A 21,180-nucleotide genomic window follows, 5' to 3' on the forward strand; every position below is an offset into this window, starting at 1 on the left:
GAGTTAAGGGTTTAAACGGAGAGAGGAAAACGAAAAAACAAAGACCAAGGAAGGAACCCCCCCCTCCCCTCCCCTCCCCTCCCCTCCCCTCCTCTCTTTTAAAAAAGGCTCACAACAAATCCCAGATACCAAAAGCCAGCAGCAAAGCGAGCGGCTTCCCTTTGGCAGCTTCTAGATGGGGCCACAAGGGGGCACCAACAGGCTGTGCTTGCTTGAGAGTCCCTCGCAGCAGGCAGCAAAAGGAGACTCGCACACCTGTTGGCTCGTGGAGCCCCCCAAGCAGCAGCGTGTATCTGTCTATCTTTGACCAGAGCAAATCAGGGGAAAGCGCGAACGCAGTCCCCCACTACCACAAATTATGCAGTCGAGTTTCCCGCATTTGGGGAAATCGCAGGGGTCAGCACACCCGGAGTGCAATGGATGAGCCTCACCCTGGGAGAACCACCTTAGTGATCATGGTATCTCCCCTGCCAGGTAAGTATGAGTTGGGAGCGCGCCGGCTCGACGGGCGCCCCTCCGGCGCAGGCCCGCTACATCGCGGAGTCTCGGGCGGTGGGGTGAGGCGGGATCCGGGGCCAAAGCCAGGCGTTCCTTCGAGAGGGTGCCACCGAGGCCAGCAGCCTGGGAGCCGGCTACACCCCTTCCATCCCCCCCATGGCAGGCCAAGCTCAAGGCGAAGGCCGTCGTCCAAGATGCACAGCAAGCCAGAGTCATTTGCATAGCGGGGCGGCGGCTTCGGAGCCCAACGTGCGTTCGACGCCTGTAAACAGGCAGAAGGCTGCAGCTCCGGCTGCTCGCTCAGGGCGGCAGGAAGAGGCCCGGCGTCGGAGGCTCAACGTCGGCAGCCCCACCAGGCGGCCGCAAAAAAGGGCCCGGCCGTGCACTTCCTGCTGCTGCAGCCGCAAGTGCCATCTTTGGAGCGTGCCCGCTGGCGCTCGCTACAAAGCTCCCCTCCCGGCTGAACCAAAGGCCAATTCCTGTCACTACACCAGCGGAGGCATCCACAGCCAGCGGGCCCAGGGGGAACTCGGCCGGTGTGTCCAAAGCAGCCAAGCAAAGATATCAGGACGCCAAATCAAGAGTTAAGGGTTTAAACGGAGAGAGGAAAACGAAAAAACAAAGACCAAGGAAGGAACCCCCCCCCTCCCCTCCCCTCCCCTCCTCTCTTTTAAAAAAGGCTCACAACAAATCCCAGATACCAAAAGCCAGCAGCAAAGCGAGCGGCTTCCCTTTGGCAGCTTCTAGATGGGGCCACAAGGGGGCACCAACAGGCTGTGCTTGCTTGAGAGTCCCTCGCAGCAGGCAGCAAAAGGAGACTCGCACACCTGTTGGCTCGTGGAGCCCCCCAAGCAGCAGCGTGTATCTGTCTATCTTTGACCAGAGCAAATCAGGGGAAAGCGCGAACGCAGTCCCCCACTACCACAAATTATGCAGTCGAGTTTCCCGCATTTGGGGAAATCGCAGGGGTCAGCACACCCGGAGTGCAATGGATGAGCCTCACCCTGGGAGAACCACCTTAGTGATCATGGTATCTCCCCTGCCAGGTAAGTATGAGTTGGGAGCGCGCCGGCTCGACGGGCGCCCCTCCGGCGCAGGCCCGCTACATCGCGGAGTCTCGGGCGGTGGGGTGAGGCGGGATCCGGGGCCAAAGCCAGGCGTTCCTTCGAGAGGGTGCCACCGAGGCCAGCAGCCTGGGAGCCGGCTACACCCCTTCCATCCCCCCCATGGCAGGCCAAGCTCAAGGCGAAGGCCGTCGTCCAAGATGCACAGCAAGCCAGAGTCATTTGCATAGCGGGGCGGCGGCTTCGGAGCCCAACGTGCGTTCGACGCCTGTAAACAGGCAGAAGGCTGCAGCTCCGGCTGCTCGCTCAGGGCGGCAGGAAGAGGCCCGGCGTCGGAGGCTCAACGTCGGCAGCCCCACCAGGCGGCCGCAAAAAAGGGCCCGGCCGTGCACTTCCTGCTGCTGCAGCCGCAAGTGCCATCTTTGGAGCGTGCCCGCTGGCGCTCGCTACAAAGCTCCCCTCCCGGCTGAACCAAAGGCCAATTCCTGTCACTACACCAGCGGAGGCATCCACAGCCAGCGGGCCCAGGGGGAACTCGGCCGGTGTGTCCAAAGCAGCCAAGCAAAGATATCAGGACGCCAAATCAAGAGTTAAGGGTTTAAACGGAGAGAGGAAAACGAAAAAACAAAGACCAAGGAAGGAACCCCCCCCCCTCCCCTCCCCTCCTCTCCCCTCCTCTCTTTTAAAAAAGGCTCACAACAAATCCCAGATACCAAAAGCCAGCAGCAAAGCGAGCGGCTTCCCTTTGGCAGCTTCTAGATGGGGCCACAAGGGGGCACCAACAGGCTGTGCTTGCTTGAGAGTCCCTCGCAGCAGGCAGCAAAAGGAGACTCGCACACCTGTTGGCTCGTGGAGCCCCCCAAGCAGCAGCGTGTATCTGTCTATCTTTGACCAGAGCAAATCAGGGGAAAGCGCGAACGCAGTCCCCCACTACCACAAATTATGCAGTCGAGTTTCCCGCATTTGGGGAAATCGCAGGGGTCAGCACACCCGGAGTGCAATGGATGAGCCTCACCCTGGGAGAACCACCTTAGTGATCATGGTATCTCCCCTGCCAGGTAAGTATGAGTTGGGAGCGCGCCGGCTCGACGGGCGCCCCTCCGGCGCAGGCCCGCTACATCGCGGAGTCTCGGGCGGTGGGGTGAGGCGGGATCCGGGGCCAAAGCCAGGCGTTCCTTCGAGAGGGTGCCACCGAGGCCAGCAGCCTGGGAGCCGGCTACACCCCTTCCATCCCCCCCATGGCAGGCCAAGCTCAAGGCGAAGGCCGTCGTCCAAGATGCACAGCAAGCCAGAGTCATTTGCATAGCGGGGCGGCGGCTTCGGAGCCCAACGTGCGTTCGACGCCTGTAAACAGGCAGAAGGCTGCAGCTCCGGCTGCTCGCTCAGGGCGGCAGGAAGAGGCCCGGCGTCGGAGGCTCAACGTCGGCAGCCCCACCAGGCGGCCGCAAAAAAGGGCCCGGCCGTGCACTTCCTGCTGCTGCAGCCGCAAGTGCCATCTTTGGAGCGTGCCCGCTGGCGCTCGCTACAAAGCTCCCCTCCCGGCTGAACCAAAGGCCAATTCCTGTCACTACACCAGCGGAGGCATCCACAGCCAGCGGGCCCAGGGGGAACTCGGCCGGTGTGTCCAAAGCAGCCAAGCAAAGATATCAGGACGCCAAATCAAGAGTTAAGGGTTTAAACGGAGAGAGGAAAACGAAAAAACAAAGACCAAGGAAGGAACCCCCCCCTCCCCTCCCCTCCCCTCCCCTCCCCTCCCCTCCCCTCCCCTCCCCTCCCCTCCCCTCCCCTCCCCTCCCCTCCTCTCTTTTAAAAAAGGCTCACAACAAATCCCAGATACCAAAAGCCAGCAGCAAAGCGAGCGGCTTCCCTTTGGCAGCTTCTAGATGGGGCCACAAGGGGGCACCAACAGGCTGTGCTTGCTTGAGAGTCCCTCGCAGCAGGCAGCAAAAGGAGACTCGCACACCTGTTGGCTCGTGGAGCCCCCCAAGCAGCAGCGTGTATCTGTCTATCTTTGACCAGAGCAAATCAGGGGAAAGCGCGAACGCAGTCCCCCACTACCACAAATTATGCAGTCGAGTTTCCCGCATTTGGGGAAATCGCAGGGGTCAGCACACCCGGAGTGCAATGGATGAGCCTCACCCTGGGAGAACCACCTTAGTGATCATGGTATCTCCCCTGCCAGGTAAGTATGAGTTGGGAGCGCGCCGGCTCGACGGGCGCCCCTCCGGCGCAGGCCCGCTACATCGCGGAGTCTCGGGCGGTGGGGTGAGGCGGGATCCGGGGCCAAAGCCAGGCGTTCCTTCGAGAGGGTGCCACCGAGGCCAGCAGCCTGGGAGCCGGCTACACCCCTTCCATCCCCCCCATGGCAGGCCAAGCTCAAGGCGAAGGCCGTCGTCCAAGATGCACAGCAAGCCAGAGTCATTTGCATAGCGGGGCGGCGGCTTCGGAGCCCAACGTGCGTTCGACGCCTGTAAACAGGCAGAAGGCTGCAGCTCCGGCTGCTCGCTCAGGGCGGCAGGAAGAGGCCCGGCGTCGGAGGCTCAACGTCGGCAGCCCCACCAGGCGGCCGCAAAAAAGGGCCCGGCCGTGCACTTCCTGCTGCTGCAGCCGCAAGTGCCATCTTTGGAGCGTGCCCGCTGGCGCTCGCTACAAAGCTCCCCTCCCGGCTGAACCAAAGGCCAATTCCTGTCACTACACCAGCGGAGGCATCCACAGCCAGCGGGCCCAGGGGGAACTCGGCCGGTGTGTCCAAAGCAGCCAAGCAAAGATATCAGGACGCCAAATCAAGAGTTAAGGGTTTAAACGGAGAGAGGAAAACGAAAAAACAAAGACCAAGGAAGGAACCCCCCCCTCCCCTCCCCTCCTCTCTTTTAAAAAAGGCTCACAACAAATCCCAGATACCAAAAGCCAGCAGCAAAGCGAGCGGCTTCCCTTTGGCAGCTTCTAGATGGGGCCACAAGGGGGCACCAACAGGCTGTGCTTGCTTGAGAGTCCCTCGCAGCAGGCAGCAAAAGGAGACTCGCACACCTGTTGGCTCGTGGAGCCCCCCAAGCAGCAGCGTGTATCTGTCTATCTTTGACCAGAGCAAATCAGGGGAAAGCGCGAACGCAGTCCCCCACTACCACAAATTATGCAGTCGAGTTTCCCGCATTTGGGGAAATCGCAGGGGTCAGCACACCCGGAGTGCAATGGATGAGCCTCACCCTGGGAGAACCACCTTAGTGATCATGGTATCTCCCCTGCCAGGTAAGTATGAGTTGGTTGCGCGCCGGCTCGACGGGCGCCCCTCCGGCGCAGGCCCGCTACATCGCGGAGTCTCGGGCGGTGGGGTGAGGCGGGATCCGGGGCCAAAGCCAGGCGTTCCTTCGAGAGGGTGCCACCGAGGCCAGCAGCCTGGGAGCCGGCTACACCCCTTCCATCCCCCCCATGGCAGGCCAAGCTCAAGGCGAAGGCCGTCGTCCAAGATGCACAGCAAGCCAGAGTCATTTGCATAGCGGGGCGGCGGCTTCGGAGCCCAACGTGCGTTCGACGCCTGTAAACAGGCAGAAGGCTGCAGCTCCGGCTGCTCGCTCAGGGCGGCAGGAAGAGGCCCGGCGTCGGAGGCTCAACGTCGGCAGCCCCACCAGGCGGCCGCAAAAAAGGGCCCGGCCGTGCACTTCCTGCTGCTGCAGCCGCAAGTGCCATCTTTGGAGCGTGCCCGCTGGCGCTCGCTACAAAGCTCCCCTCCCGGCTGAACCAAAGGCCAATTCCTGTCACTACACCAGCGGAGGCATCCACAGCCAGCGGGCCCAGGGGGAACTCGGCCGGTGTGTCCAAAGCAGCCAAGCAAAGATATCAGGACGCCAAATCAAGAGTTAAGGGTTTAAACGGAGAGAGGAAAACGAAAAAACAAAGACCAAGGAAGGAACCCCCCCCCTCCCCTCCCCTCCTCTCTTTTAAAAAAGGCTCACAACAAATCCCAGATACCAAAAGCCAGCAGCAAAGCGAGCGGCTTCCCTTTGGCAGCTTCTAGATGGGGCCACAAGGGGGCACCAACAGGCTGTGCTTGCTTGAGAGTCCCTCGCAGCAGGCAGCAAAAGGAGACTCGCACACCTGTTGGCTCGTGGAGCCCCCCAAGCAGCAGCGTGTATCTGTCTATCTTTGACCAGAGCAAATCAGGGGAAAGCGCGAACGCAGTCCCCCACTACCACAAATTATGCAGTCGAGTTTCCCGCATTTGGGGAAATCGCAGGGGTCAGCACACCCGGAGTGCAATGGATGAGCCTCACCCTGGGAGAACCACCTTAGTGATCATGGTATCTCCCCTGCCAGGTAAGTATGAGTTGGGAGCGCGCCGGCTCGACGGGCGCCCCTCCGGCGCAGGCCCGCTACATCGCGGAGTCTCGGGCGGTGGGGTGAGGCGGGATCCGGGGCCAAAGCCAGGCGTTCCTTCGAGAGGGTGCCACCGAGGCCAGCAGCCTGGGAGCCGGCTACACCCCTTCCATCCCCCCCATGGCAGGCCAAGCTCAAGGCGAAGGCCGTCGTCCAAGATGCACAGCAAGCCAGAGTCATTTGCATAGCGGGGCGGCGGCTTCGGAGTCCAACGTGCGTTCGACGCCTGTAAACAGGCAGAAGGCTGCAGCTCCGGCTGCTCGCTCAGGGCGGCAGGAAGAGGCCCGGCGTCGGAGGCTCAACGTCGGCAGCCCCACCAGGCGGCCGCAAAAAAGGGCCCGGCCGTGCACTTCCTGCTGCTGCAGCCGCAAGTGCCATCTTTGGAGCGTGCCCGCTGGCGCTCGCTACAAAGCTCCCCTCCCGGCTGAACCAAAGGCCAATTCCTGTCACTACACCAGCGGAGGCATCCACAGCCAGCGGGCCCAGGGGGAACTCGGCCGGTGTGTCCAAAGCAGCCAAGCAAAGATATCAGGACGCCAAATCAAGAGTTAAGGGTTTAAACGGAGAGAGGAAAACGAAAAAACAAAGACCAAGGAAGGAACCCCCCCCTCCCCTCCCCTCCTCTCTTTTAAAAAAGGCTCACAACAAATCCCAGATACCAAAAGCCAGCAGCAAAGCGAGCGGCTTCCCTTTGGCAGCTTCTAGATGGGGCCACAAGGGGGCACCAACAGGCTGTGCTTGCTTGAGAGTCCCTCGCAGCAGGCAGCAAAAGGAGACTCGCACACCTGTTGGCTCGTGGAGCCCCCCAAGCAGCAGCGTGTATCTGTCTATCTTTGACCAGAGCAAATCAGGGGAAAGCGCGAACGCAGTCCCCCACTACCACAAATTATGCAGTCGAGTTTCCCGCATTTGGGGAAATCGCAGGGGTCAGCACACCCGGAGTGCAATGGATGAGCCTCACCCTGGGAGAACCACCTTAGTGATCATGGTATCTCCCCTGCCAGGTAAGTATGAGTTGGGAGCGCGCCGGCTCGACGGGCGCCCCTCCGGCGCAGGCCCGCTACATCGCGGAGTCTCGGGCGGTGGGGTGAGGCGGGATCCAGGGCCAAAGCCAGGCGTTCCTTCGAGAGGGTGCCACCGAGGCCAGCAGCCTGGGAGCCGGCTACACCCCTTCCATCCCCCCCCATGGCAGGCCAAGCTCAAGGCGAAGGCCGTCGTCCAAGATGCACAGCAAGCCAGAGTCATTTGCATAGCGGGGCGGCGGCTTCGGAGCCCAACGTGCGTTCGACGCCTGTAAACAGGCAGAAGGCTGCAGCTCCGGCTGCTCGCTCAGGGCGGCAGGAAGAGGCCCGGCGTCGGAGGCTCAACGTCGGCAGCCCCACCAGGCGGCCGCAAAAAAGGGCCCGGCCGTGCACTTCCTGCTGCTGCAGCCGCAAGTGCCATCTTTGGAGCGTGCCCGCTGGCGCTCGCTACAAAGCTCCCCTCCCGGCTGAACCAAAGGCCAATTCCTGTCACTACACCAGCGGAGGCATCCACAGCCAGCGGGCCCAGGGGGAACTCGGCCGGTGTGTCCAAAGCAGCCAAGCAAAGATATCAGGACGCCAAATCAAGAGTTAAGGGTTTAAACGGAGAGAGGAAAACGAAAAAACAAAGACCAAGGAAGGAACCCCCCCCCTCCCCTCCCCTCCTCTCTTTTAAAAAAGGCTCACAACAAATCCCAGATACCAAAAGCCAGCAGCAAAGCGAGCGGCTTCCCTTTGGCAGCTTCTAGATGGGGCCACAAGGGGGCACCAACAGGCTGTGCTTGCTTGAGAGTCCCTCGCAGCAGGCAGCAAAAGGAGACTCGCACACCTGTTGGCTCGTGGAGCCCCCCAAGCAGCAGCGTGTATCTGTCTATCTTTGACCAGAGCAAATCAGGGGAAAGCGCGAACGCAGTCCCCCACTACCACAAATTATGCAGTCGAGTTTCCCGCATTTGGGGAAATCGCAGGGGTCAGCACACCCGGAGTGCAATGGATGAGCCTCACCCTGGGAGAGCCACCTTAGTGATCATGGTATCTCCCCTGCCAGGTAAGTATGAGTTGGGAGCGCGCCGGCTCGACGGGCGCCCCTCCGGCGCAGGCCCGCTACATCGCGGAGTCTCCGGCGGTGGGGTGAGGCGGGATCCGGGGCCAAAGCCAGGCGTTCCTTCGAGAGGGTGCCACCGAGGCCAGCAGCCTGGGAGCCGGCTACACCCCTTCCATCCCCCCCATGGCAGGCCAAGCTCAAGGCGAAGGCCGTCGTCCAAGATGCACAGCAAGCCAGAGTCATTTGCATAGCGGGGCGGCGGCTTCGGAGCCCAACGTGCGTTCGACGCCTGTAAACAGGCAGAAGGCTGCAGCTCCGGCTGCTCGCTCAGGGCGGCAGGAAGAGGCCCGGCGTCGGAGGCTCAACGTCGGCAGCCCCACCAGGCGGCCGCAAAAAAGGGCCCGGCCGTGCACTTCCTGCTGCTGCAGCCGCAAGTGCCATCTTTGGAGCGTGCCCGCTGGCGCTCGCTACAAAGCTCCCCTCCCGGCTGAACCAAAGGCCAATTCCTGTCACTACACCAGCGGAGGCATCCACAGCCAGCGGGCCCAGGGGGAACTCGGCCGGTGTGTCCAAAGCAGCCAAGCAAAGATATCAGGACGCCAAATCAAGAGTTAAGGGTTTAAACGGAGAGAGGAAAACGAAAAAACAAAGACCAAGGAAGGAACCCCCCCCTCCCCTCCCCTCCCCTCCCCTCCCCTCCTCTCTTTTAAAAAAGGCTCACAACAAATCCCAGATACCAAAAGCCAGCAGCAAAGCGAGCGGCTTCCCTTTGGCAGCTTCTAGATGGGGCCACAAGGGGGCACCAACAGGCTGTGCTTGCTTGAGAGTCCCTCGCAGCAGGCAGCAAAAGGAGACTCGCACACCTGTTGGCTCGTGGAGCCCCCCAAGCAGCAGCGTGTATCTGTCTATCTTTGACCAGAGCAAATCAGGGGAAAGCGCGAACGCAGTCCCCCACTACCACAAATTATGCAGTCGAGTTTCCCGCATTTGGGGAAATCGCAGGGGTCAGCACACCCGGAGTGCAATGGATGAGCCTCACCCTGGGAGAACCACCTTAGTGATCATGGTATCTCCCCTGCCAGGTAAGTATGAGTTGGGAGCGCGCCGGCTCGACGGGCGCCCCTCCGGCGCAGGCCCGCTACATCGCGGAGTCTCGGGCGGTGGGGTGAGGCGGGATCCGGGGCCAAAGCCAGGCGTTCCTTCGAGAGGGTGCCACCGAGGCCAGCAGCCTGGGAGCCGGCTACACCCCTTCCATCCCCCCCATGGCAGGCCAAGCTCAAGGCGAAGGCCGTCGTCCAAGATGCACAGCAAGCCAGAGTCATTTGCATAGCGGGGCGGCGGCTTCGGAGCCCAACGTGCGTTCGACGCCTGTAAACAGGCAGAAGGCTGCAGCTCCGGCTGCTCGCTCAGGGCGGCAGGAAGAGGCCCGGCGTCGGAGGCTCAACGTCGGCAGCCCCACCAGGCGGCCGCAAAAAAGGGCCCGGCCGTGCACTTCCTGCTGCTGCAGCCGCAAGTGCCATCTTTGGAGCGTGCCCGCTGGCGCTCGCTACAAAGCTCCCCTCCCGGCTGAACCAAAGGCCAATTCCTGTCACTACACCAGCGGAGGCATCCACAGCCAGCGGGCCCAGGGGGAACTCGGCCGGTGTGTCCAAAGCAGCCAAGCAAAGATATCAGGACGCCAAATCAAGAGTTAAGGGTTTAAACGGAGAGAGGAAAACGAAAAAACAAAGACCAAGGAAGGAACCCCCCCCCTCCCCTCCCCTCCCCTCCTCTCTTTTAAAAAAGGCTCACAACAAATCCCAGATACCAAAAGCCAGCAGCAAAGCGAGCGGCTTCCCTTTGGCAGCTTCTAGATGGGGCCACAAGGGGGCACCAACAGGCTGTGCTTGCTTGAGAGTCCCTCGCAGCAGGCAGCAAAAGGAGACTCGCACACCTGTTGGCTCGTGGAGCCCCCCAAGCAGCAGCGTGTATCTGTCTATCTTTGACCAGAGCAAATCAGGGGAAAGCGCGAACGCAGTCCCCCACTACCACAAATTATGCAGTCGAGTTTCCCGCATTTGGGGAAATCGCAGGGGTCAGCACACCCGGAGTGCAATGGATGAGCCTCACCCTGGGAGAACCACCTTAGTGATCATGGTATCTCCCCTGCCAGGTAAGTATGAGTTGGGAGCGCGCCGGCTCGACGGGCGCCCCTCCGGCGCAGGCCCGCTACATCGCGGAGTCTCGGGCGGTGGGGTGAGGCGGGATCCGGGGCCAAAGCCAGGCGTTCCTTCGAGAGGGTGCCACCGAGGCCAGCAGCCTGGGAGCCGGCTACACCCCTTCCATCCCCCCCATGGCAGGCCAAGCTCAAGGCGAAGGCCGTCGTCCAAGATGCACAGCAAGCCAGAGTCATTTGCATAGCGGGGCGGCGGCTTCGGAGTCCAACGTGCGTTCGACGCCTGTAAACAGGCAGAAGGCTGCAGCTCCGGCTGCTCGCTCAGGGCGGCAGGAAGAGGCCCGGCGTCGGAGGCTCAACGTCGGCAGCCCCACCAGGCGGCCGCAAAAAAGGGCCCGGCCGTGCACTTCCTGCTGCTGCAGCCGCAAGTGCCATCTTTGGAGCGTGCCCGCTGGCGCTCGCTACAAAGCTCCCCTCCCGGCTGAACCAAAGGCCAATTCCTGTCACTACACCAGCGGAGGCATCCACAGCCAGCGGGCCCAGGGGGAACTCGGCCGGTGTGTCCAAAGCAGCCAAGCAAAGATATCAGGACGCCAAATCAAGAGTTAAGGGTTTAAACGGAGAGAGGAAAACGAAAAAACAAAGACCAAGGAAGGAACCCCCCCCTCCCCTCCCCTCCCCTCCCCTCCTCTCTTTTAAAAAAGGCTCACAACAAATCCCAGATACCAAAAGCCAGCAGCAAAGCGAGCGGCTTCCCTTTGGCAGCTTCTAGATGGGGCCACAAGGGGGCACCAACAGGCTGTGCTTGCTTGAGAGTCCCTCGCAGCAGGCAGCAAAAGGAGACTCGCACACCTGTTGGCTCGTGGAGCCCCCCAAGCAGCAGCGTGTATCTGTCTATCTTTGACCAGAGCAAATCAGGGGAAAGCGCGAACGCAGTCCCCCACTACCACAAATTATGCAGTCGAGTTTCCCGCATTTGGGGAAATCGCAGGGGTCAGCACACCCGGAGTGCAATGGATGAGCCTCACCCTGGGAGAACCACCTTAGTGATCATGGTATCTCCCCTGCCAGGTAAGTATGAGTTGGGAGCGCGCCGGCTCGACGGGCGCCCCTCCGGCGCAGGCCCGCTACATCGCGGAGTCTCGGGCGGTGGGGTGAGGCGGGATCCGGGGCCAAAGCCAGGCGTTCCTTCGAGAGGGTGCCACCGAGGCCAGCAGCCTGGGAGCCGGCTACACCCCTTCCATCCCCCCCATGGCAGGCCAAGCTCAAGGCGAAGGCCGTCGTCCAAGATGCACAGCAAGCCAGAGTCATTTGCATAGCGGGGCGGCGGCTTCGGAGCCCAACGTGCGTTCGACGCCTGTAAACAGGCAGAAGGCTGCAGCTCCGGCTGCTCGCTCAGGGCGGCAGGAAGAGGCCCGGCGTCGGAGGCTCAACGTCGGCAGCCCCACCAGGCGGCCGCAAAAAAGGGCCCGGCCGTGCACTTCCTGCTGCTGCAGCCGCAAGTGCCATCTTTGGAGCGTGCCCGCTGGCGCTCGCTACAAAGCTCCCCTCCCGGCTGAACCAAAGGCCAATTCCTGTCACTACACCAGCGGAGGCATCCACAGCCAGCGGGCCCAGGGGGAACTCGGCCGGTGTGTCCAAAGCAGCCAAGCAAAGATATCAGGACGCCAAATCAAGAGTTAAGGGTTTAAACGGAGAGAGGAAAACGAAAAAACAAAGACCAAGGAAGGAACCCCCCCCCTCCCCTCCCCTCCTCTCTTTTAAAAAAGGCTCACAACAAATCCCAGATACCAAAAGCCAGCAGCAAAGCGAGCGGCTTACCTTTGGCAGCTTCTAGATGGGGCCACAAGGGGGCACCAACAGGCTGTGCTTGCTTGAGAGTCCCTCGCAGCAGGCAGCAAAAGGAGACTCGCACACCTGTTGGCTCGTGGAGCCCCCCAAGCAGCAGCGTGTATCTGTCTATCTTTGACCAGAGCAAATCAGGGGAAAGCGCGAACGCAGTCCCCCACTACCACAAATTATGCAGTCGAGTTTCCCGCATTTGGGGAAATCGCAGGGGTCAGCACACCCGGAGTGCAATGGATGAGCCTCACCCTGGGAGAACCACCTTAGTGATCATGGTATCTCCCCTGCCAGGTAAGTATGAGTTGGGAGCGCGCCGGCTCGACGGGCGCCCCTCCGGCGCAGGCCCGCTACATCGCGGAGTCTCCGGCGGTGGGGTGAGGCGGGATCCGGGGCCAAAGCCAGGCGTTCCTTCGAGAGGGTGCCACCGAGGCCAGCAGCCTGGGAGCCGGCTACACCCCTTCCATCCCCCCCATGGCAGGCCAAGCTCAAGGCGAAGGCCGTCGTCCAAGATGCACAGCAAGCCAGAGTCATTTGCATAGCGGGGCGGCGGCTTCGGAGCCCAACGTGCGTTCGACGCCTGTAAACAGGCAGAAGGCTGCAGCTCCGGCTGCTCGCTCAGGGCGGCAGGAAGAGGCCCGGCGTCGGAGGCTCAACGTCGGCAGCCCCACCAGGCGGCCGCAAAAAAGGGCCCGGCCGTGCACTTCCTGCTGCTGCAGCCGCAAGTGCCATCTTTGGAGCGTGCCCGCTGGCGCTCGCTACAAAGCTCCCCTCCCGGCTGAACCAAAGGCCAATTCCTGTCACTACACCAGCGGAGGCATCCACAGCCAGCGGGCCCAGGGGGAACTCGGCCGGTGTGTCCAAAGCAGCCAAGCAAAGATATCAGGACGCCAAATCAAGAGTTAAGGGTTTAAACGGAGAGAGGAAAACGAAAAAACAAAGACCAAGGAAGGAACCCCCCCCTCCCCTCCCCTCCTCTCTTTTAAAAAAGGCTCACAACAAATCCCAGATACCAAAAGCCAGCAGCAAAGCGAGCGGCTTCCCTTTGGCAGCTTCTAGATGGGGCCACAAGGGGGCACCAACAGGCTGTGCTTGCTTGAGAGTCCCTCGCAGCAGGCAGCAAAAGGAGACTCGCACACCTGTTGGCTCGTGGAGCCCCCCAAGCAGCAGCGTGTATCTGTCTATCTTTGACCAGAGCAAATCAGGGGAAAGCGCGAACGCAGTCCCCCACTACCACAAATTATGCAGTCGAGTTTCCCGCATTTGGGGAAATCGCAGGGGTCAGCACACCCGGAGTGCAATGGATGAGCCTCACCCTGGGAGAACCACCTTAGTGATCATGGTATCTCCCCTGCCAGGTAAGTATGAGTTGGGAGCGCGCCGGCTCGACGGGCGCCCCTCCGGCGCAGGCCCGCTACATCGCGGAGTCTCGGGCGGTGGGGTGAGGCGGGATCCGGGGCCAAAGCCAGGCGTTCCTTCGAGAGGGTGCCACCGAGGCCAGCAGCCTGGGAGCCGGCTACACCCCTTCCATCCCCCCCATGGCAGGCCAAGCTCAAGGCGAAGGCCGTCGTCCAAGATGCACAGCAAGCCAGAGTCATTTGCATAGCGGGGCGGCGGCTTCGGAGCCCAACGTGCGTTCGACGCCTGTAAACAGGCAGAAGGCTGCAGCTCCGGCTGCTCGCTCAGGGCGGCAGGAAGAGGCCCGGCGTCGGAGGCTCAACGTCGGCAGCCCCACCAGGCGGCCGCAAAAAAGGGCCCGGCCGTGCACTTCCTGCTGCTGCAGCCGCAAGTGCCATCTTTGGAGCGTGCCCGCTGGCGCTCGCTACAAAGCTCCCCTCCCGGCTGAACCAAAGGCCAATTCCTGTCACTACACCAGCGGAGGCATCCACAGCCAGCGGGCCCAGGGGGAACTCGGCCGGTGTGTCCAAAGCAGCCAAGCAAAGATATCAGGACGCCAAATCAAGAGTTAAGGGTTTAAACGGAGAGAGGAAAACGAAAAAACAAAGACCAAGGAAGGAACCCCCCCCTCCCCTCCCCTCCCCTCCCCTCCTCTCTTTTAAAAAAGGCTCACAACAAATCCCAGATACCAAAAGCCAGCAGCAAAGCGAGCGGCTTCCCTTTGGCAGCTTCTAGATGGGGCCACAAGGGGGCACCAACAGGCTGTGCTTGCTTGAGAGTCCCTCGCAGCAGGCAGCAAAAGGAGACTCGCACACCTGTTGGCTCGTGGAGCCCCCCAAGCAGCAGCGTGTATCTGTCTATCTTTGACCAGAGCAAATCAGGGGAAAGCGCGAACGCAGTCCCCCACTACCACAAATTATGCAGTCGAGTTTCCCGCATTTGGGGAAATCGCAGGGGTCAGCACACCCGGAGTGCAATGGATGAGCCTCACCCTGGGAGAACCACCTTAGTGATCATGGTATCTCCCCTGCCAGGTAAGTATGAGTTGGGAGCGCGCCGGCTCGACGGGCGCCCCTCCGGCGCAGGCCCGCTACATCGCGGAGTCTCGGGCGGTGGGGTGAGGCGGGATCCGGGGCCAAAGCCAGGCGTTCCTTCGAGAGGGTGCCACCGAGGCCAGCAGCCTGGGAGCCGGCTACACCCCTTCCATCCCCCCCATGGCAGGCCAAGCTCAAGGCGAAGGCCGTCGTCCAAGATGCACAGCAAGCCAGAGTCATTTGCATAGCGGGGCGGCGGCTTCGGAGCCCAACGTGCGTTCGACGCCTGTAAACAGGCAGAAGGCTGCAGCTCCGGCTGCTCGCTCAGGGCGGCAGGAAGAGGCCCGGCGTCGGAGGCTCAACGTCGGCAGCCCCACCAGGCGGCCGCAAAAAAGGGCCCGGCCGTGCACTTCCTGCTGCTGCAGCCGCAAGTGCCATCTTTGGAGCGTGCCCGCTGGCGCTCGCTACAAAGCTCCCCTCCCGGCTGAACCAAAGGCCAATTCCTGTCACTACACCAGCGGAGGCATCCACAGCCAGCGGGCCCAGGGGGAACTCGGCCGGTGTGTCCAAAGCAGCCAAGCAAAGATATCAGGACGCCAAATCAAGAGTTAAGGGTTTAAACGGAGAGAGGAAAACGAAAAAACAAAGACCAAGGAAGGAACCCCCCCCCTCCCCTCCTCTCTTTTAAAAAAGGCTCACAACAAATCCCAGATACCAAAAGCCAGCAGCAAAGCGAGCGGCTTCCCTTTGGCAGCTTCTAGATGGGGCCACAAGGGGGCACCAACAGGCTGTGCTTGCTTGAGAGTCCCTCGCAGCAGGCAGCAAAAGGAGACTCGCACACCTGTTGGCTCGTGGAGCCCCCCAAGCAGCAGCGTGTATCTGTCTATCTTTGACCAGAGCAAATCAGGGGAAAGCGCGAACGCAGTCCCCCACTACCACAAATTATGCAGTCGAGTTTCCCGCATTTGGGGAAATCGCAGGGGTCAGCACACCCGGAGTGCAATGGATGAGCCTCACCCTGGGAGAACCACCTTAGTGATCATGGTATCTCCCCTGCCAGGTAAGTATGAGTTGGGAGCGCGCCGGCTCGACGGGCGCCCCTCCGGCGCAGGCCCGCTACATCGCGGAGTCTCGGGCGGTGGGGTGAGGCGGGATCCGGGGCCAAAGCCAGGCGTTCCTTCGAGAGGGTGCCACCGAGGCCAGCAGCCTGGGAGCCGGCTACACCCCTTCCATCCCCCCCATGGCAGGCCAAGCTCAAGGCGAAGGCCGTCGTCCAAGATGCACAGCAAGCCAGAGTCATTTGCATAGCGGGGCGGCGGCTTCGGAGCCCAACGTGCGTTCGACGCCTGTAAACAGGCAGAAGGCTGCAGCTCCGGCTGCTCGCTCAGGGCGGCAGGAAGAGGCCCGGCGTCGGAGGCTCAACGTCGGCAGCCCCACCAGGCGGCCGCAAAAAAGGGCCCGGCCGTGCACTTCCTGCTGCTGCAGCCGCAAGTGCCATCTTTGGAGCGTGCCCGCTGGCGCTCGCTACAAAGCTCCCCTCCCGGCTGAACCAAAGGCCAATTCCTGTCACTACACCAGCGGAGGCATCCACAGCCAGCGGGCCCAGGGGGAACTCGGCCGGTGTGTCCAAAGCAGCCAAGCAAAGATATCAGGACGCCAAATCAAGAGTTAAGGGTTTAAACGGAGAGAGGAAAACGAAAAAACAAAGACCAAGGAAGGAACCCCCCCCCTCCCCTCCCCTCCCCTCCCCTCCCCTCCCCTCCTCTCTTTTAAAAAAGGCTCACAACAAATCCCAGATACCAAAAGCCAGCAGCAAAGCGAGCGGCTTCCCTTTGGCAGCTTCTAGATGGGGCCACAAGGGGGCACCAACAGGCTGTGCTTGCTTGAGAGTCCCTCGCAGCAGGCAGCAAAAGGAGACTCGCACACCTGTTGGCTCGTGGAGCCCCCCAAGCAGCAGCGTGTATCTGTCTATCTTTGACCAGAGCAAATCAGGGGAAAGCGCGAACGCAGTCCCCCACTACCACAAATTATGCAGTCGAGTTTCCCGCATTTGGGGAAATCACAGGGGTCAGCACACCCGGAGTGCAATGGATGAGCCTCACCCTGGGAGAACCACCTTAGTGATCATGGTATCTCCCCTGCCAGGTAAGTATGAGTTGGGAGCGCGCCGGCTCGACGGGCGCCCCTCCGGCGCAGGCCCGCTACATCGCGGAGTCTCGGGCGGTGGGGTGAGGCGGGATCCGGGGCCAAAGCCAGGCGTTCCTTCGAGAGGGTGCCACCGAGGCCAGCAGCCTGGGAGCCGGCTACACCCCTTCCATCCCCCCCATGGCAGGCCAAGCTCAAGGCGAAGGCCGTCGTCCAAGATGCACAGCAAGCCAGAGTCATTTGCATAGCGGGGCGGCGGCTTCGGAGCCCAACGTGCGTTCGACGCCTGTAAACAGGCAGAAGGCTGCAGCTCCGGCTGCTCGCTCAGGGCGGCAGGAAGAGGCCCGGCGTCGGAGGCTCAACGTCGGCAGCCCCACCAGGCGGCCGCAAAAAAGGGCCCGGCCGTGCACTTCCTGCTGCTGCAGCCGCAAGTGCCATCTTTGGAGCGTGCCCGCTGGCGCTCGCTACAAAGCTCCCCTCCCGGCTGAACCAAAGGCCAATTCCTGTCACTACACCAGCGGAGGCATCCACAGCCAGCGGGCCCAGGGGGAACTCGGCCGGTGTGTCCAAAGCAGCCAAGCAAAGATATCAGGACGCCAAATCAAGAGTTAAGGGTTTAAACGGAGAGAGGAAAACGAAAAAACAAAGACCAAGGAAGGAACCCCCCCCTCCCCTCCCCTCCCCTCCCCTCCCCTCCTCTCTTTTAAAAAAGGCTCACAACAAATCCCAGATACCAAAAGCCAGCAGCAAAGCGAGCGGCTTCCCTTTGGCAGCTTCTAGATGGGGCCACAAGGGGGCACCAACAGGCTGTGCTTGCTTGAGAGTCCCTCGCAGCAGGCAGCAAAAGGAGACTCGCACACCTGTTGGCTCGTGGAGCCCCCCAAGCAGCAGCGTGTATCTGTCTATCTTTGACCAGAGCAAATCAGGGGAAAGCGCGAACGCAGTCCCCCACTACCACAAATTATGCAGTCGAGTTTCCCGCATTTGGGGAAATCGCAGGGGTCAGCACACCCGGAGTGCAATGGATGAGCCTCACCCTGGGAGAACCACCTTAGTGATCGTGGTATCTCCCCTGCCAGGTAAGTATGAGTTGGGAGCGCGCCGGCTCGACGGGCGCCCCTCCGGCGCAGGCCCGCTACATCGCGGAGTCTCGGGCGGTGGGGTGAGGCGGGATCCGGGGCCAAAGCCAGGCGTTCCTTCGAGAGGGTGCCACCGATGCCAGCAGCCTGGGAGCCGGCTACACCCCTTCCATCCCCCCCATGGCAGGCCAAGCTCAAGGCGAAGGCCGTCGTCCAAGATGCACAGCAAGCCAGAGTCATTTGCATAGCGGGGCGGCGGCTTCGGAGCCCAACGTGCGTTCGACGCCTGTAAACAGGCAGAAGGCTGCAGCTCCGGCTGCTCGCTCAGGGCGGCAGGAAGAGGCCCGGCGTCGGAGGCTCAACGTCGGCAGCCCCACCAGGCGGCCGCAAAAAAGGGCCCGGCCGTGCACTTCCTGCTGCTGCAGCCGCAAGTGCCATCTTTGGAGCGTGCCCGCTGGCGCTCGCTACAAAGCTCCCCTCCCGGCTGAACCAAAGGCCAATTCCTGTCACTACACCAGCGGAGGCATCCACAGCCAGCGGGCCCAGGGGGAACTCGGCCGGTGTGTCCAAAGCAGCCAAGCAAAGATATCAGGACGCCAAATCAAGAGTTAAGGGTTTAAACGGAGAGAGGAAAACGAAAAAACAAAGACCAAGGAAGGAACCCCCCCCCTCCCCTCCCCTCCCCTCCCCTCCCCTCCTCTCTTTTAAAAAAGGCTCACAACAAATCCCAGATACCAAAAGCCAGCAGCAAAGCGAGCGGCTTCCCTTTGGCAGCTTCTAGATGGGGCCACAAGGGGGCACCAACAGGCTGTGCTTGCTTGAGAGTCCCTCGCAGCAGGCAGCAAAAGGAGACTCGCACACCTGTTGGCTCGTGGAGCCCCCCAAGCAGCAGCGTGTATCTGTCTATCTTTGACCAGAGCAAATCAGGGGAAAGCGCGAACGCAGTCCCCCACTACCACAAATTATGCAGTCGAGTTTCCCGCATTTGGGGAAATCGCAGGGGTCAGCACACCCGGAGTGCAATGGATGAGCCTCACCCTGGGAGAACCACCTTAGTGATCATGGTATCTCCCCTGCCAGGTAAGTATGAGTTGGGAGCGCGCCGGCTCGACGGGCGCCCCTCCGGCGCAGGCCCGCTACATCGCGGAGTCTCGGGCGGTGGGGTGAGGCGGGATCCGGGGCCAAAGCCAGGCGTTCCTTCGAGAGGGTGCCACCGAGGCCAGCAGCCTGGGAGCCGGCTACACCCCTTCCATCCCCCCCATGGCAGGCCAAGCTCAAGGCGAAGGCCGTCGTCCAAGATGCACAGCAAGCCAGAGTCATTTGCATAGCGGGGCGGCGGCTTCGGAGCCCAACGTGCGTTCGACGCCTGTAAACAGGCAGAAGGCTGCAGCTCCGGCTGCTCGCTCAGGGCGGCAGGAAGAGGCCCGGCGTCGGAGGCTCAACGTCGGCAGCCCCACCAGGCGGCCGCAAAAAAGGGCCCGGCCGTGCACTTCCTGCTGCTGCAGCCGCAAGTGCCATCTTTGGAGCGTGCCCGCTGGCGCTCGCTACAAAGCTCCCCTCCCGGCTGAACCAAAGGCCAATTCCTGTCACTACACCAGCGGAGGCATCCACAGCCAGCGGGCCCAGGGGGAACTCGGCCGGTGTGTCCAAAGCAGCCAAGCAAAGATATCAGGACGCCAAATCAAGAGTTAAGGGTTTAAACGGAGAGAGGAAAACGAAAAAACAAAGACCAAGGAAGGAACCCCCCCCTCCCCTCCCCTCCCCTCCCCTCCTCTCTTTTAAAAAAGGCTCACAACAAATCCCAGATACCAAAAGCCAGCAGCAAAGCGAGCGGCTTCCCTTTGGCAGCTTCTAGATGGGGCCACAAGGGGGCACCAACAGGCTGTGCTTGCTTGAGAGTCCCTCGCAGCAGGCAGCAAAAGGAGACTCGCACACCTGTTGGCTCGTGGAGCCCCCCAAGCAGCAGCGTGTATCTGTCTATCTTTGACCAGAGCAAATCAGGGGAAAGCGCGAACGCAGTCCCCCACTACCACAAATTATGCAGTCGAGTTTCCCGCATTTGGGGAAATCGCAGGGGTCAGCACACCCGGAGTGCAATGGATGAGCCTCACCCTGGGAGAACCACCTTAGTGATCATGGTATCTCCCCTGCCAGGTAAGTATGAGTTGGGAGCGCGCCGGCTCGACGGGCGCCCCTCCGGCGCAGGCCCGCTACATCGCGGAGTCTCGGGCGGTGGGGTGAGGCGGGATCCGGGGCCAAAGCCAGGCGTTCCTTCGAGAGGGTGCCACCGAGGCCAGCAGCCTGGGAGCCGGCTACACCCCTTCCATCCCCCCCATGGCAGGCCAAGCTCAAGGCGAAGGCCGTCGTCCAAGATGCACAGCAAGCCAGAGTCATTTGCATAGCGGGGCGGCGGCTTCGGAGCCCAACGTGCGTTCGACGCCTGTAAACAGGCAGAAGGCTGCAGCTCCGGCTGCTCGCTCAGGGCGGCAGGAAGAGGCCCGGCGTCGGAGGCTCAACGTCGGCAGCCCCACCAGGCGGCCGCAAAAAAGGGCCCGGCCGTGCACTTCCTGCTGCTGCAGCCGCAAGTGCCATCTTTGGAGCGTGCCCGCTGGCGCTCGCTACAAAGCTCCCCTCCCGGCTGAACCAAAGGCCAATTCCTGTCACTACACCAGCGGAGGCATCCACAGCCAGCGGGCCCAGGGGGAACTCGGCCGGTGTGTCCAAAGCAGCCAAGCAAAGATATCAGGACGCCAAATCAAGAGTTAAGGGTTTAAACGGAGAGAGGAAAACGAAAAAACAAAGACCAAGGAAGGAACCCCCCCCTCCCCTCCCCTCCCCTCCCCTCCTCTCTTTTAAAAAAGGCTCACAACAAATCCCAGATACCAAAAGCCAGCAGCAAAGCGAGCGGCTTCCCTTTGGCAGCTTCTAGATGGGGCCACAAGGGGGCACCAACAGGCTGTGCTTGCTTGAGAGTCCCTCGCAGCAGGCAGCAAAAGGAGACTCGCACACCTGTTGGCTCGTGGAGCCCCCCAAGCAGCAGCGTGTATCTGTCTATCTTTGACCAGAGCAAATCAGGGGAAAGCGCGAACGCAGTCCCCCACTACCACAAATTATGCAGTCGAGTTTCCCGCATTTGGGGAAATCGCAGGGGTCAGCACACCCGGAGTGCAATGGATGAGCCTCACCCTGGGAGAACCACCTTAGTGATCATGGTATCTCCCCTGCCAGGTAAGTATGAGTTGGGAGCGCGCCGGCTCGACGGGCGCCCCTCCGGCGCAGGCCCGCTACATCGCGGAGTCTCGGGCGGTGGGGTGAGGCGGGATCCGGGGCCAAAGCCAGGCGTTCCTTCGAGAGGGTGCCACCGAGGCCAGCAGCCTGGGAGCCGGCTACACCCCTTCCATCCCCCCCATGGCAGGCCAAGCTCAAGGCGAAGGCCGTCGTCCAAGATGCACAGCAAGCCAGAGTCATTTGCATAGCGGGGCGGCGGCTTCGGAGCCCAACGTGCGTTCGACGCCTGTAAACAGGCA

General features: G+C 61.6%; 20 non-coding genes across 20 annotated transcripts; all 20 read right to left on the reverse strand.

The window, feature by feature from the left end:
* Nucleotides 1-318: 318 nt before the first annotated feature.
* Nucleotides 319-482, reverse strand: LOC142277368 (U1 spliceosomal RNA). The gene has a single exon (XR_012740531.1). It is a non-coding gene; the product is annotated as a U1 spliceosomal RNA (small nuclear RNA).
* Nucleotides 483-1,388: 906 nt separating this feature from the next.
* On the reverse strand, nt 1,389-1,552 carry LOC142277369 (U1 spliceosomal RNA). Its single transcript, XR_012740532.1, has one exon. It is a non-coding gene; the product is annotated as a U1 spliceosomal RNA (small nuclear RNA).
* Nucleotides 1,553-2,464: 912 nt separating this feature from the next.
* Nucleotides 2,465-2,628, reverse strand: LOC142277370 (U1 spliceosomal RNA). The gene has a single exon (XR_012740533.1). It is a non-coding gene; the product is annotated as a U1 spliceosomal RNA (small nuclear RNA).
* Nucleotides 2,629-3,588: 960 nt separating this feature from the next.
* On the reverse strand, nt 3,589-3,752 carry LOC142277371 (U1 spliceosomal RNA). The gene has a single exon (XR_012740534.1). It is a non-coding gene; the product is annotated as a U1 spliceosomal RNA (small nuclear RNA).
* Nucleotides 3,753-4,652: 900 nt separating this feature from the next.
* LOC142277372 (U1 spliceosomal RNA) lies at nt 4,653-4,816 on the reverse strand. Its single transcript, XR_012740535.1, has one exon. It is a non-coding gene; the product is annotated as a U1 spliceosomal RNA (small nuclear RNA).
* A 901-nt stretch (nt 4,817-5,717) lies between these two features.
* LOC142277373 (U1 spliceosomal RNA) lies at nt 5,718-5,881 on the reverse strand. The gene has a single exon (XR_012740536.1). It is a non-coding gene; the product is annotated as a U1 spliceosomal RNA (small nuclear RNA).
* Nucleotides 5,882-6,781: 900 nt separating this feature from the next.
* LOC142277374 (U1 spliceosomal RNA) lies at nt 6,782-6,945 on the reverse strand. The gene has a single exon (XR_012740537.1). It is a non-coding gene; the product is annotated as a U1 spliceosomal RNA (small nuclear RNA).
* A 902-nt stretch (nt 6,946-7,847) lies between these two features.
* LOC142277483 (U1 spliceosomal RNA) lies at nt 7,848-8,011 on the reverse strand. Its single transcript, XR_012740635.1, has one exon. It is a non-coding gene; the product is annotated as a U1 spliceosomal RNA (small nuclear RNA).
* A 915-nt stretch (nt 8,012-8,926) lies between these two features.
* Nucleotides 8,927-9,090, reverse strand: LOC142277375 (U1 spliceosomal RNA). Its single transcript, XR_012740538.1, has one exon. It is a non-coding gene; the product is annotated as a U1 spliceosomal RNA (small nuclear RNA).
* Nucleotides 9,091-9,996: 906 nt separating this feature from the next.
* On the reverse strand, nt 9,997-10,160 carry LOC142277377 (U1 spliceosomal RNA). Its single transcript, XR_012740540.1, has one exon. It is a non-coding gene; the product is annotated as a U1 spliceosomal RNA (small nuclear RNA).
* A 910-nt stretch (nt 10,161-11,070) lies between these two features.
* LOC142277379 (U1 spliceosomal RNA) lies at nt 11,071-11,234 on the reverse strand. The gene has a single exon (XR_012740541.1). It is a non-coding gene; the product is annotated as a U1 spliceosomal RNA (small nuclear RNA).
* Nucleotides 11,235-12,135: 901 nt separating this feature from the next.
* On the reverse strand, nt 12,136-12,299 carry LOC142277380 (U1 spliceosomal RNA). Its single transcript, XR_012740542.1, has one exon. It is a non-coding gene; the product is annotated as a U1 spliceosomal RNA (small nuclear RNA).
* Nucleotides 12,300-13,199: 900 nt separating this feature from the next.
* On the reverse strand, nt 13,200-13,363 carry LOC142277381 (U1 spliceosomal RNA). Its single transcript, XR_012740543.1, has one exon. It is a non-coding gene; the product is annotated as a U1 spliceosomal RNA (small nuclear RNA).
* Nucleotides 13,364-14,273: 910 nt separating this feature from the next.
* LOC142277382 (U1 spliceosomal RNA) lies at nt 14,274-14,437 on the reverse strand. The gene has a single exon (XR_012740544.1). It is a non-coding gene; the product is annotated as a U1 spliceosomal RNA (small nuclear RNA).
* Nucleotides 14,438-15,333: 896 nt separating this feature from the next.
* LOC142277383 (U1 spliceosomal RNA) lies at nt 15,334-15,497 on the reverse strand. Its single transcript, XR_012740545.1, has one exon. It is a non-coding gene; the product is annotated as a U1 spliceosomal RNA (small nuclear RNA).
* Nucleotides 15,498-16,418: 921 nt separating this feature from the next.
* On the reverse strand, nt 16,419-16,582 carry LOC142277474 (U1 spliceosomal RNA). The gene has a single exon (XR_012740627.1). It is a non-coding gene; the product is annotated as a U1 spliceosomal RNA (small nuclear RNA).
* A 915-nt stretch (nt 16,583-17,497) lies between these two features.
* Nucleotides 17,498-17,661, reverse strand: LOC142277340 (U1 spliceosomal RNA). The gene has a single exon (XR_012740506.1). It is a non-coding gene; the product is annotated as a U1 spliceosomal RNA (small nuclear RNA).
* Nucleotides 17,662-18,577: 916 nt separating this feature from the next.
* On the reverse strand, nt 18,578-18,741 carry LOC142277384 (U1 spliceosomal RNA). Its single transcript, XR_012740546.1, has one exon. It is a non-coding gene; the product is annotated as a U1 spliceosomal RNA (small nuclear RNA).
* A 910-nt stretch (nt 18,742-19,651) lies between these two features.
* Nucleotides 19,652-19,815, reverse strand: LOC142277385 (U1 spliceosomal RNA). Its single transcript, XR_012740547.1, has one exon. It is a non-coding gene; the product is annotated as a U1 spliceosomal RNA (small nuclear RNA).
* A 910-nt stretch (nt 19,816-20,725) lies between these two features.
* LOC142277386 (U1 spliceosomal RNA) lies at nt 20,726-20,889 on the reverse strand. The gene has a single exon (XR_012740548.1). It is a non-coding gene; the product is annotated as a U1 spliceosomal RNA (small nuclear RNA).
* Nucleotides 20,890-21,180: the final 291 nt, after the last annotated feature.

This window comes from Anomaloglossus baeobatrachus, unplaced genomic scaffold, assembly GCF_048569485.1.
Source record: "Anomaloglossus baeobatrachus isolate aAnoBae1 unplaced genomic scaffold, aAnoBae1.hap1 Scaffold_410, whole genome shotgun sequence".
NCBI classification, from domain to species: Eukaryota; Metazoa; Chordata; class Amphibia; order Anura; family Aromobatidae; genus Anomaloglossus; species Anomaloglossus baeobatrachus.